The following is an 11,592-nucleotide window of genomic DNA, read 5'->3' on the forward strand; positions in this document are numbered from 1 at the left end:
AAACCCAAAATATCATTAACATAATTTCTGTCATCAAGTCCATGTTCCCCAATTATTAATCCTTCCTTCTTGTTCCCAACTTTTACATTCCTGTCTCTTGGTATTTTTAATGTATCTTGGTTGCACGCTTTTTTTTTTAAACTGTTAAGAAAATTTTTGCGGTTTATTTTATAATGAGGCATTGAAACATCTGAACAAATCAATATCTGGGCGGTGAGGCAGCTGCTTTCTCCTTCACTTCTTTGGGATACTAGAGCAACTTGTCAGTAGATTAAAAAGAAAGAAAAAAAGACAACCTTTTGCATTACTCAAGTCTTTCCAAGGCATGTGCTGGTACAACACAAAATTCTCCTGTCAGATGCAACTAGTTTAGTGTCCAAACATCATGCACTGTGTTAACGTCTCAGTGGCAGCAGCGCACCTCGGCCTTGCTTGTTTGTGTATGATATATGGAGCATCTGGAGGAGTGTGAATAGTATCGGGAAAAGGAGGGAGGAAGAAACAGCATTAATGCCTGGCTGGGACGAGGTCAGCCGAAGTTGTGCAGAGAAAGCCTGAACATATCATTGGTGCAAACCCAAGCATCATTGATATTCTTTGACAGGAACATCTGGTGAAAGCCCATGATGGGGTCTTCATCATCCTTGAGCTGGCCAACAACCATGCTATCAGGCGTGGGCTGATGGTTCTGCGACGTGATGCTGTGCTGGATTTTCTGGAAAGGAAGGCTAGACAATTTCTCCACAATGGCAGCTTTCCCCTGGAACGGTTGTCCTTCCCACGTAAGGCATGACGTGTCAATATAAATTGCGCCTAGTTAAACTCTGTCATTACCAAATAACTGGTAGTGACGTTGAATGAAGCTGGATCCAATCTGTTCCCAAATTGGCTTGTCTCCCATTATGGAGTGTCGCCCAGCCTCCGTGAGATCCCAGGGGCTGGCACGATGGCAGCAGCAGCTGTGGCAACCCAGCACGGTCTCCAGGTCTTCGTTTATGTGTACAGATATTATCCTGTGACCCATAGCATTGTATTGAAAGGTGAATCTAGAAATAATCTTTTTAATTATGAATGTGACACTATTTTTTCTCACTTTTTCATTTTCAACATAGTAGATCACTGTAGATGATTGTTTTAAAATGTCCCATGTATTCCACTTTATTTCACAAATGCCTAGTATGTCAATATTTATATGTTCCATGTCTTCCTTAACAATCTCCAATTTTTCTACATTCATATTTCTTACATTCCATGACCCATAGTCCAAAAACATGGACTTGGTGATAGAATGATAGAATTCTGCACATTCAATAGTTTATTCTTTGTAAATTCCTTTTATAAGAAACACAAATGGCTGCACACCCATGTTTATTGCAGCTTTGTACACAACAGCAAGGAGTAGGAAACAACCTAAGTGCCCATCAACAAACGAGTGGATAGAGAAGCTGTGGTATATTCACACAATGGAATACTATGTTGCATTGAGAAACAAGGAACTCATACAATATTATTCAAAATGGGTGACTCTGAAGTATCCCAGTCACAGAAGGACAAATGCTGCATGGTGCCACTGTTGTAAAACAGGATTGATCTTACAGTTGGGGAGAGACTGAGAAAGATGGGTTTAATAATGTATACTGCACTGAAACAGATGAGGGAGAAAATTGTTTAAAAGGGATAAGTGATTAGGTATTTTTGTCATGACAGAAGTCTAGAGCAAAGGCTACATGGTGGAGTGGACCTGCGGGAGGGTTTGTAAAACAATGAAAGAATTTTTCTTTTACTTTTCCAAGAGGGTAGTGTTCTGGGGGGGGAGAGTTGGGAGGGGAGAAAAGTGAAAAAATGAATGAATGGAAATCCAAAGTCTCTGTAAATTTTTATTGATATGAATAATACATTTAAATTAAAAAAAATAAAGTTAGAGTAAGGAAGGCAATGGATTTATAACTGTTCATGCTAACAGCACTATATCATGGCATAGAGGAGGAACAGTGGAACTGTATTGACATTTACAATATTCCTCTTACCAAAACCATTTATGGAAAATAGGAATTGCATTGGAACATGCATCTCTGGATTGGAAATGATCATATTGATAATATTTCTAGCTTTAAACTTAAAAGATTATATTACTAAAAATTATTTGTTATATATTTGTTTAAAGTCTCCCCTCTTTTAATAACTGGGATCTAGAGGGAAGAGAAAAGAGCAGAGAATGGCCAAAATTATTGGGTCAGCTATTGCTGCCAGTTTAGGGCCTGTGTCAAGAAAAGGAAGTCTTACTCATAAACAATGCCACCCAAAGGTAATAAAGGAGCTCAGAATTGCTTCCACTGTGGAAAGCTGGGCCACTTCAGTAGACAGTGTCACAGAAGAGAGACACAGATAGGCAAGGGAGTAGAGAAGAAGCTCCCACTCACTTGCTTTAAGTGTGGATCTGAAGGACACTTGGCCAATTGTGGCCCACATCAGGTCCTCGTGGCTGACAGGAATGACAGGCCCCAGCTCACAGCTGGAAACAAAGGAGGATGCTTCAACGATTCAGATCCTCCTAGAAGAGCCGTGGGTGGGCATTAACATTACTAGTAAGTATATTCATTTTCTCCTGGACACAAGAGCCTATTATTTGGTCCTAAAAGCCTTCAGAGGTCCCAACCCTTCTCACTACTTATTAGTTGTTGAAATTGATGGAAAACCTCATAAGCAGTTCCTTACTTCACCTCTGCCTTGCATGTGGACTTCCGAGCTGTAAAACAACCCAGTGGTAGATGGAATTTGCTCCAGGACTTAAGAACAATAACTGACATAGTTGGGGCTCTACATCTTGTGGTTCCTAACCTTTATGCTGTAATAGACAAAGTGCTAGTCAATAAGCCTTTTATTTTAAGAACTACCTTTCCTCTGTAACTTGATTTGTACCACTGTTAAAACCTCTACTTGGAATATTATTGCTTTTAATTTTTGACTCAAGTACTTTTCACTTGTTAGTTAAATTTGTGTCTTCTAGGCTCCAGCAGTTCCATGATGCATCTTCAAGGATATGAACATATATGGCTAAGCACAACTGGTAACAGTGCATCTAAATTCCAAAACCAATCTCCACAATAGTCTACGTGTTTCCTATTGCCAAAAGGGCCCTTTAGAGTAGTGAGAGAAGATCTTCACCCTGAAACCTACAGCATCCCTTTTAAGCAGGAAGTAGCTAAGAGAATAAGTCGTCCCCTTTTCCTTATGAATCAGGGTGAAGTCTCTCTCAGGGAGGAGTGATAGGGAATGGCAAAGGACACACTGACAAAGGAGATTAATCAGAACTGGTTTTGACAAGAACTGTGGCAATGGGACAATTAAAACAAACTTTCAAGGAATATTCAACCTGAAGTCCTCTGATCATATGGAGATTTTTGAAAGTATTTCTTTGCGTTTATTATGTTTAATTTGTTTGTGTATAAAGGATGCTCATCCGGATGATAACATAATTATGATAAAAAACAAAAAGGGGAAATATGGGAAGCCAATACTAAATATTTCTAATAGACTGAATGCTGGTTAAATAAAATTAAAAAAAATAAAAGTTAAATAAATAAGCACTTAGGCTGCACCCTTTCCAAGGGGGGGAGAAATGGTAATTATATAAAATATATGTGAATGATTGTATAAACACAAAGTACATCTATAAACTATGTTGTATGTGAATGCTTACATGCAAAAAAAAATTTCTTTTTAAAAAATTTTGTATATAAAAAAAATTTAAAAAAATTTTTGTATATAGAGAGGTGTTAATCTAGAGTTCTAGGTATATTAGCTAAATATAGTAAGGTCTAAAGACACAAATTATGTGGAAAAACAAAATTGAAAGATACTAAGCTATATGTATAACCAACACTTTTAAAAAATTCTTCATTGAATACATAGTTGCATCTAGATTACAAGAGATACTATGAAATTTTTAATTATGAAATAATATAGTTATAATTTCTGTATTATGTATTTGTTGCTATGTAATTGCATAAAATGTCATGTATTTTGAAACTTTTTGTATCTTGTAAACTAGTATGCTATAATACAATGATAAAAAAGAAAATATTAAGGTTGTTACATAACTTAAAAAAAAAGAAAGAAAAACAAATGGCGAGTATATACATGGACCTTACCTGATGGCCTACTCAGGAATCAGATTATATTTGTGGGAAAATTCGTTGGGGAAGCTCAATATCAGCTGTGAAAACTAGGCCAGATGCTGTTGTGAATCAGATCATTAACTACTTGTATGCAAGTTCAAATTTAAGCTAATGGATTTCAAATAAAATCTACAAGGACCAACATTTGACCTTGAGTCTATCCCTCTTGAATTTAAAGACCATCTCAAGAAGAAGGCTGAGCCCTTGAATACTAAAAAGCAAAGACCAGATGAGCTGTGGGAGAATAGAAAGAATATCATCCATGAAGAATGCAAAATGTCATTACAAAGATGGAAGAAAAAGAAAAGACCAAAATGGATGTCAGAAGAGATTCTGAACATTGCACTAGTGCACAGAGAAACCAAAACAAAGGGAAGAAATCAAGATGTTAAGGAACTAAACAGAAAATTTCAAAGGGCAGCACAGGAAGACAAAACAAAGTATTATAAAGCAATGTGCAAAGAGTTGGAGTTTGACAATGAAAAAGGACGAACTTGCTCAGTCTTTAAGCTGAAGGAACTGGAGTACAAGTTCAAGCATCGAGTTGTAATACCTAAGGATGCTGTGTGCAGAATGTTGAATGACCCAGGAAGCATCAAAAAAAAAGATGGAAAGAGTACACAGAGTCAATAAACCAAAAAGAATTGATAGACACAGAATTATTTAATGAAACAACATATGATCAAGAGTATATGGTGATGATGGAGGAAATTTAGGCTGCTCTGAGGAGATTGGCAGAAAACAAGGTCCCAGGAATTGACAGATTAACAAATGACATATTTCAACAAACAAACGCTGTCCTGGATGTGCCAAGAAACCTGGAGGATAACTAGTTGGCCAACTGACTGGAAGAGATCCATATTTATTCCCATTCCAAAAAAAGGTGATGCAACAGAGTGTGGAAATTATTGAACACTATCATTAATATCACATGCAAGCAAGATCCTGCTAAAAATTATCCACAAAAGACTGGAACAGCACATCAACAGAGAACTGCCAGATGTGCAGACTGGGTTTACAAGAGGCCATGACACTAGGGATATTATAGCCAATGTTAGATGGATCTTAGCTGAAAGCAGAGAGTACCAGAGGAATGTCTGTGTTTCATTGTCTATGCAAAGGCATTTGACTTTTTTATGATTACAACAAATGTGGCTAACTCTGAGAAAAATGGGAATCTCAGAACACTTAATTGTCCTTATGTGAAACCTGAGACAAGGAGGCAGTCATCAGAACAAAGCAAGGAAACAGTGTATGGTTCAAAATAAGCAAAGGTATATGCCAATGATGCATACTATCTCCTTATGTTTTCAATCTATATGTGAAACAGATCATCTGAGAGGCTAGACTCTATGAGGAGGAATGTGGCATCAGAATTGGAGGAAGACTCATCAACAACCTGTGTTATGCAGATGACACAACCTTACTTGCTGAAACTGAGGAGGACCTGAGGCATTTACTGACAAAGGTCAAGGACTGCAGCCTTCAATATGGACTGAAATTCAATATTACCACCAGGGCACCAGTTGCTGTTGTTATGTGCCATTGAGTCGCTTGCGACTCATAGTGACCCTATGTACAATATCCCTAAACTCTGCTCTGTCCTGTGCCAATCGCACCATCTCCGACACACCCATCCCGATTACCCCAACCACTGAATCAATCCACCTCATAGGGGGCTTTCCCCTTCTGTGCTGTCCCTCCACCCTACCAAGCATGATGCCCCTCTCCAAGGACCTGTCCCTCCTTGAAACATGTCCAAAGAATGTCAGACAGAGCCTTAGAATCTTTGCCTCCAAGGAGCAGCACGGTTTGACCCTTTCTAGGATGAATCTGTTCTCCTAGAAGTCCATGGTACCCTCAATACTCTTCTCCAGCACCACAGCTCAAAGGCATCAATTCTCCTTCTATCCTCCTTAGTCACTGTCCCGCTCTCTGATGCATAACAAGTGCACCTAGAACTCCCTACAAAATTGGTAGAAGACTTTTCACCAAAGAGGGTATTAGAGTTTCCCACAAACACATGAAGAAATGCTCAAAATCATTAACAATTGTTGTTAAGTGCCATTAAATTGAGTGCAACTCATAGCAACTCTTTGAACAGCTGACTTGAACTGATCTTTCCTGTACCATCTTCTTCAACTCTGACACAGAAGAGATCGTTGCTGAAGTCACTGGCTAAATTAATCTCGTTGAGGATCTGTCTCTTCTTCTCTGATCCTCCATTTTTCCAAGAATGATGTCCCTATCTAAGGAATAGCTTTGGCTAGGTGCTGTTGTTGTTGATTGCCTTCTAGTAGAGCACTACTCATGAACAAAAGGCATGAAGCCTCTTTACAGCTATTGACATTTATTAAAGTTCATAGTTTCTGGAGGCATGTTGTTTAGGAAGTGGATGCCACTCCTACTTGCCTAGCTATATGTCCAAAATATAAAAGATGAAACTTCATCATCTTTGCCTCCAAGGAGCACTCTGGCTATATTATCTCCAAGACATATCTGTTTGTTCTTTTGGCAGTCAAGGGAATATTCAGTACTCTTCTCCAGTGCCACAACTCAAAGGCATCAATTCTTCTGTCATCCCTTTCAGCTCTCTGATGGAATGCAGGTGATTGAGAAGACCATGGCTTTAATAAGGCTCACCTTTGTCTTCAAACTGACATTACTACTCTTAGTCATTTTGGAGAGGTCTCTGATAGCATACTTGCCCAAGACAATACATTTTCTGAATTCTTGACTGCAGGTACAAAGAGTATTGATTGTTACTCTAAGTCAGATTAAATCATTGACAGCTTCAATCCTTTCTCCATCTGTTGGGCCTGTGGTAAGGACCTTTGCTTTCTTGATGTTGAGATGCAATCGATACTGAAGCCTGTACTTTTTGGTCTTCTATAGCATTTCTTACCCTCACTTTCAACAAGCAAGGTTGTGTCATCTGTATAATGCAGGTTGTTGATGAGTCTTCTTCCAAACCTGAAGCCACATTCCTTTTAATAGAGTCCAACTTTGTGAATTATTTGCTCAACATACAGATTGAATAGGTATGGAGATAGGATACAATTCCTTCCTGATTTTAAACCATGCAGTGTTCCCCTGCTCCTTTCAGACAACAGGTGCTTGATCTAGGTATAGATTTCTCATGAGGACAATAAAGTGTTGTGGGATTGCCATTTTTTTTCAAGGTTAGCCATAATATGGTATGATCAACACAGTCAAATGCCTTTGCTTAGTCAGTAAGACAAAAAATAGACATCCTTCTGGCCTTCTCTGCTTTCAGTCATGATCCATGACATCGGCAATGCTATCCCTGCTGCTGCAGCCTCTTCTAATGCCAGCTTGAATTTCTTGCAGTTCTCTATCAAAGTGTTGTTCTAGCTATTTTTGGATGATCTTCAGCTATATTTTGCTTGCATGTGATATTAATGATACTGCTCAATAATATCCACATTCTGTTGGATCACCTTTCTTGGGCAAGTAAGTATCTTTTCTAGTCAGTCAGCCAACCAGTAGTTCTCTAAATTTTCTGCCATAAACTGGTACACCCAGGGCTCCTCTGTCCATTCAAACATATCATTTGGGTATTCCATCAATTCCTGGGGCCTAAATTTTTGCCACTGCCTTCAGTACAGCTTGACTGTCTCCTTCATTATCATTGGCTCTTGTTCATATTATACTGTTATAGCAAATTCCAAGATTAAAATAATACTCAGCTAAATTCAACAAAAAGCCTTTATTAAGCATGCAGCCAAAACATCAGCTGATGCTAAAACTGTTTCAACCCCAAGGAAAAGGAAAGACTGGGTTTATACACAAAGATTAGGCATGGGGGTTACACAAAGTTCATCTCAGTTGGTAGTGGAGATTTCTTCACATTCGGGAGTTGTTATTGTTTCTGACTTCTCATGGGTGTCCAGGCCCCAGGCAAGGTGCAGGATGTACTTAGGCAGTGATAACCAAGCCAAGCCAGCATGTACTAGAGAACATAAAAGCTCAACAAAATATATTATCGTTAAAATTATCGAGGCATACATTTCTTAGAATGGATTTTTTTTTAAAAAAATGTTCCCCTACTGCTAACATATAAAAATGGCTTCTCTAATACTAATATATAAGCTATTACTACAGTACTTCCTAAAGATTTCAGTCAATAAATTCTTTTTGGTACAGTGATTCTGTGTATTCCCTGAATCCTCTTTTGATGCTTCCTGGATCTTTCAAGATTTTGCAGATAGGATCTCTCAGTACTGCCACTTGAGGCTTGAATTGTTTTTTCCAATTCTTTCATATGGAAACTGCCGGGCCAGTTCTTCCTTTTTTAATTCTCCAGCTCTCTGCACATTTTATTATACTATCTTGCCTTATTATCTCCCGCTGTCCTTTGAAATTTTCTGTTCAGCTCTTCAACTTCGGCATCTCTCCCTTTTGTTTTGGCTCTAATTGAAGCTCTAATGCAATTTTCATAGTCCTTCTGACATTCATTTTGGACTTTCTTTCTCCTCCTTCTTTGTAGTGACCTTTACCCTCTTCATATATGGTTATCTTTGATGTCTTCCATAGTTTCTCTGGTCTTTGGTCACTAGTGTTCAGTGTCTCAAACTTATTCTTGAGATGGTTCTTAAATTCAACTGGGTATATTCAAGGTCATATTTTAGTTCCTGTGGACTAGTTTTCATTTTCTTCAGCTTCAATTTGAACTTGCACATGAGTAATTGATAGTCTGCTCCACAAATAGCAACTGGTCTGATTGCTGATATCACATTTCTTCAATAATTCTTTCTGTAAATATTGTCAATCTGATTTCTATGCAATCCATCAAGTAAGTTCCATGTGTAAAGTCGTCATTTGTGGTTTTTTAAAAAAGGTATTTGCTATGAATAAATCATTGAGCATGCACAATTGAATCATGCGATTTCCAGCCTCATTTTCTTTTTTTTATTGTGAAAAACAGGTATGAGGATACAAGGGGGTGAGGGTTGGGAGCAAAGGAGTGAGGATGGGCAAGGATGAAATCACAGTGTTGCACAATTTGGTGCGTAGGGGGAGAAGGCGAAGGAAACGAGAAAGATCTAATGGGAACCAGAAGAGGCAGGGTAATGGTAAGCATATTCCAGTGGTGATTAATGTTTTTGTTTTAAACAAAGAAATTATCTTATTAGCTTGTGGGTTTCTCATTTGGGAATGGGGTGCTGACTTTCTGCCTTCATGCTGAACACGGGCATTGATGAGAAGAGGTAATGGAAGCCCACTTTAACACCTTACTGGTGGTCCCAGGTTGAAGCCACTTGCCTTCTTGTTCAGTTAGAAGATATTTTCCTGATGTTTACTGCCTTCTGGACTGCAAAGTGTTTGCCAAGGTAGGTCCAGTGGGGATGGCTGGCTCCATCCTCCTTCATTTCCTTAGCTGGCAGTTCTATTTCCCTCTTGTCTCTGGAACTGGGTTCAGGGCCCAGGACTGGAGTAAAATTCAGTGTTAAGTTTACCTCTGGAAAGGGAGCAAACCTAGAGAGAACAAATTTGTAAGTTACAAATAGAAGGGCTTTGCAGTACTTACAGACGTACTGGGGGAGAAGGTGGAGGAATGTGTCTTTGATAAAATTCTTTGTTTGTACAGAGGCAGTTTCCCCAGTAACCTGAAGGCTCTTCCCAGAGGCCAGACTGTTCACAACACGGGCTGGACGGCTCACCTTGGGGTCTGGGTGACACATCCCGGGGGCAAGGTGGCATACCCTCTGGACAGGGCAGCACACCCTCCAACTGAACCCCTGCCCCAAGGTCTGGACCCTGCACCTCACTGAAGACCATGGGCAGGGACAGCAGTTCCAGAGCCACCACTTTTGCCCCCCTCCCCTCCACCAAGTGGTCGGCCTACAGTTCAAAACAGGCATTTCTACCCTCCCCTTTTACAAATGGAGAAGGGGCTTTGAGAGTGCTGAACAGATCCCTTCCTAGGTCTAAACAGTTCTTGGCAGCAGTAGTCAAGAAATCAAAAGACTGGTATATCGAGGAGATCTGCCATCTTGGATATGTTGTTGTTGTTAAGTGTCATCGAGTTGTAAACAATAGTGACTCTATGAATGAAAGACCTGAACACTTGTACAACTTCTGTTGTTTCCCTAATTTCATAGAGTTTCTAGAGGCAAGCTATTTCGGAAATGGATGCCATTCCTGTTTCCAAGCCTGTTCCAATTGGGGAGTTCCATCAGACACTGTCCACCATTGTTGTTGTTGTTAGGTGCCATCGAGTTGTAGACGACTCATAGTGACCCTATGAACTGTTCAAAGAGCTTCTGGAGGCAAGCCATTTCGGAAGTGGATGCCACTCCTGCTTCCAGGCTTGTTTTAATCAAGAAGCTCCAGCAAACACTGTCTGCGATGGGTAACCATTATCACATTTGGCACATCAGTGTCACTGTGCTCAGCATCACAGCAACCACGAGTTACCTCTGTACAGCAATGCACAGACCACTGTTATACCACCTAGAAGCGTGTTTGACAGAAAAACAATTTGAACCAGGCCTGAGGGCCCTTTGGGGCTTTAAGCCACCACCTGCCCTAAATCCTAGGCCAAGCCTCAAGCTCCTTGCTTTTGGGGGGAGGAGCAGTCCTGCAGATCAAACACAAGCCCAAAAAAAGCGCTGGACCCCAAAAACTTGCCATTACTTGAACACACATGCAGACCACCATGCTCAGGCAGCAAGAAGTCACAGAAACCCTGGATGGAGCCATCCAGGAAGAACATGGCCACCTTCTGTCCACCATAGGTAACCATTATTACATTTGTCATTTCAGTGTCACAGTATTTAGTCTCACAGCAACCACGAGTCACCTCTGTATAGCCAATTGGTAGAGCCATGATATATTACTTATTAGAGCATTTGACCACAAAGAATAAAAATCAGGCTTGAGGGCCACAGATTAAAACCCCCAACCTTTGATTTGGTAGCATAGCTTTCTATCCACTAGGCCCACAGATATCTCTAATGGCTTCCAACAATGCTATGAAACACAAATCTAGTCCTTGCCCTATCCTACACCATCCTCACAATCCAAGAAATGCTTGTGCCCATTGATACAGAAACCTTATCAATCCATTGTGTTGATGATCTTCTTCTCTGACTTGTCCAAGGAAATCTTCTTTACTGACAGCGAGATGCTTTCCCAAATCAAGTTTTTCACCTCCCACAGCTCCATGGCACCACCATCACTGCCCCCACTTTCCTGCCCTGGGAGCCCAGGGCTCCTGGCATCCGCAGCTGCAGGCAATGTGGAGGCTCCAGTGCCCACCATCCATTTTAGGCTAGGGGACCTGTGGGAATCTTTGTTCTCTTGATGTTGAGCCTCTATCCATATTGAAGACCAGTAATCAATGGTTTAATTGTTCAGTTATTGATAAACTGAGGACTGTGGAGGGCCC

The 11,592-nt window shown here is 40.1% G+C and overlaps 1 pseudogene; it reads right to left on the reverse strand.

The window, feature by feature from the left end:
* Positions 1 to 529: 529 nt before the first annotated feature.
* Positions 530 to 901, reverse strand: LOC102845978 (annotated as a pseudogene).
* Between the last annotated feature and the right edge of the window lie 10,691 nt (positions 902 to 11,592).

This window comes from Elephantulus edwardii, unplaced genomic scaffold (assembly GCF_000299155.1).
Source record: "Elephantulus edwardii isolate Elephantulus edwardi_28Jun2011 unplaced genomic scaffold, EleEdw1.0 scaffold00429, whole genome shotgun sequence".
NCBI lineage: Eukaryota > Metazoa > Chordata > Mammalia > Macroscelidea > Macroscelididae > Elephantulus > Elephantulus edwardii.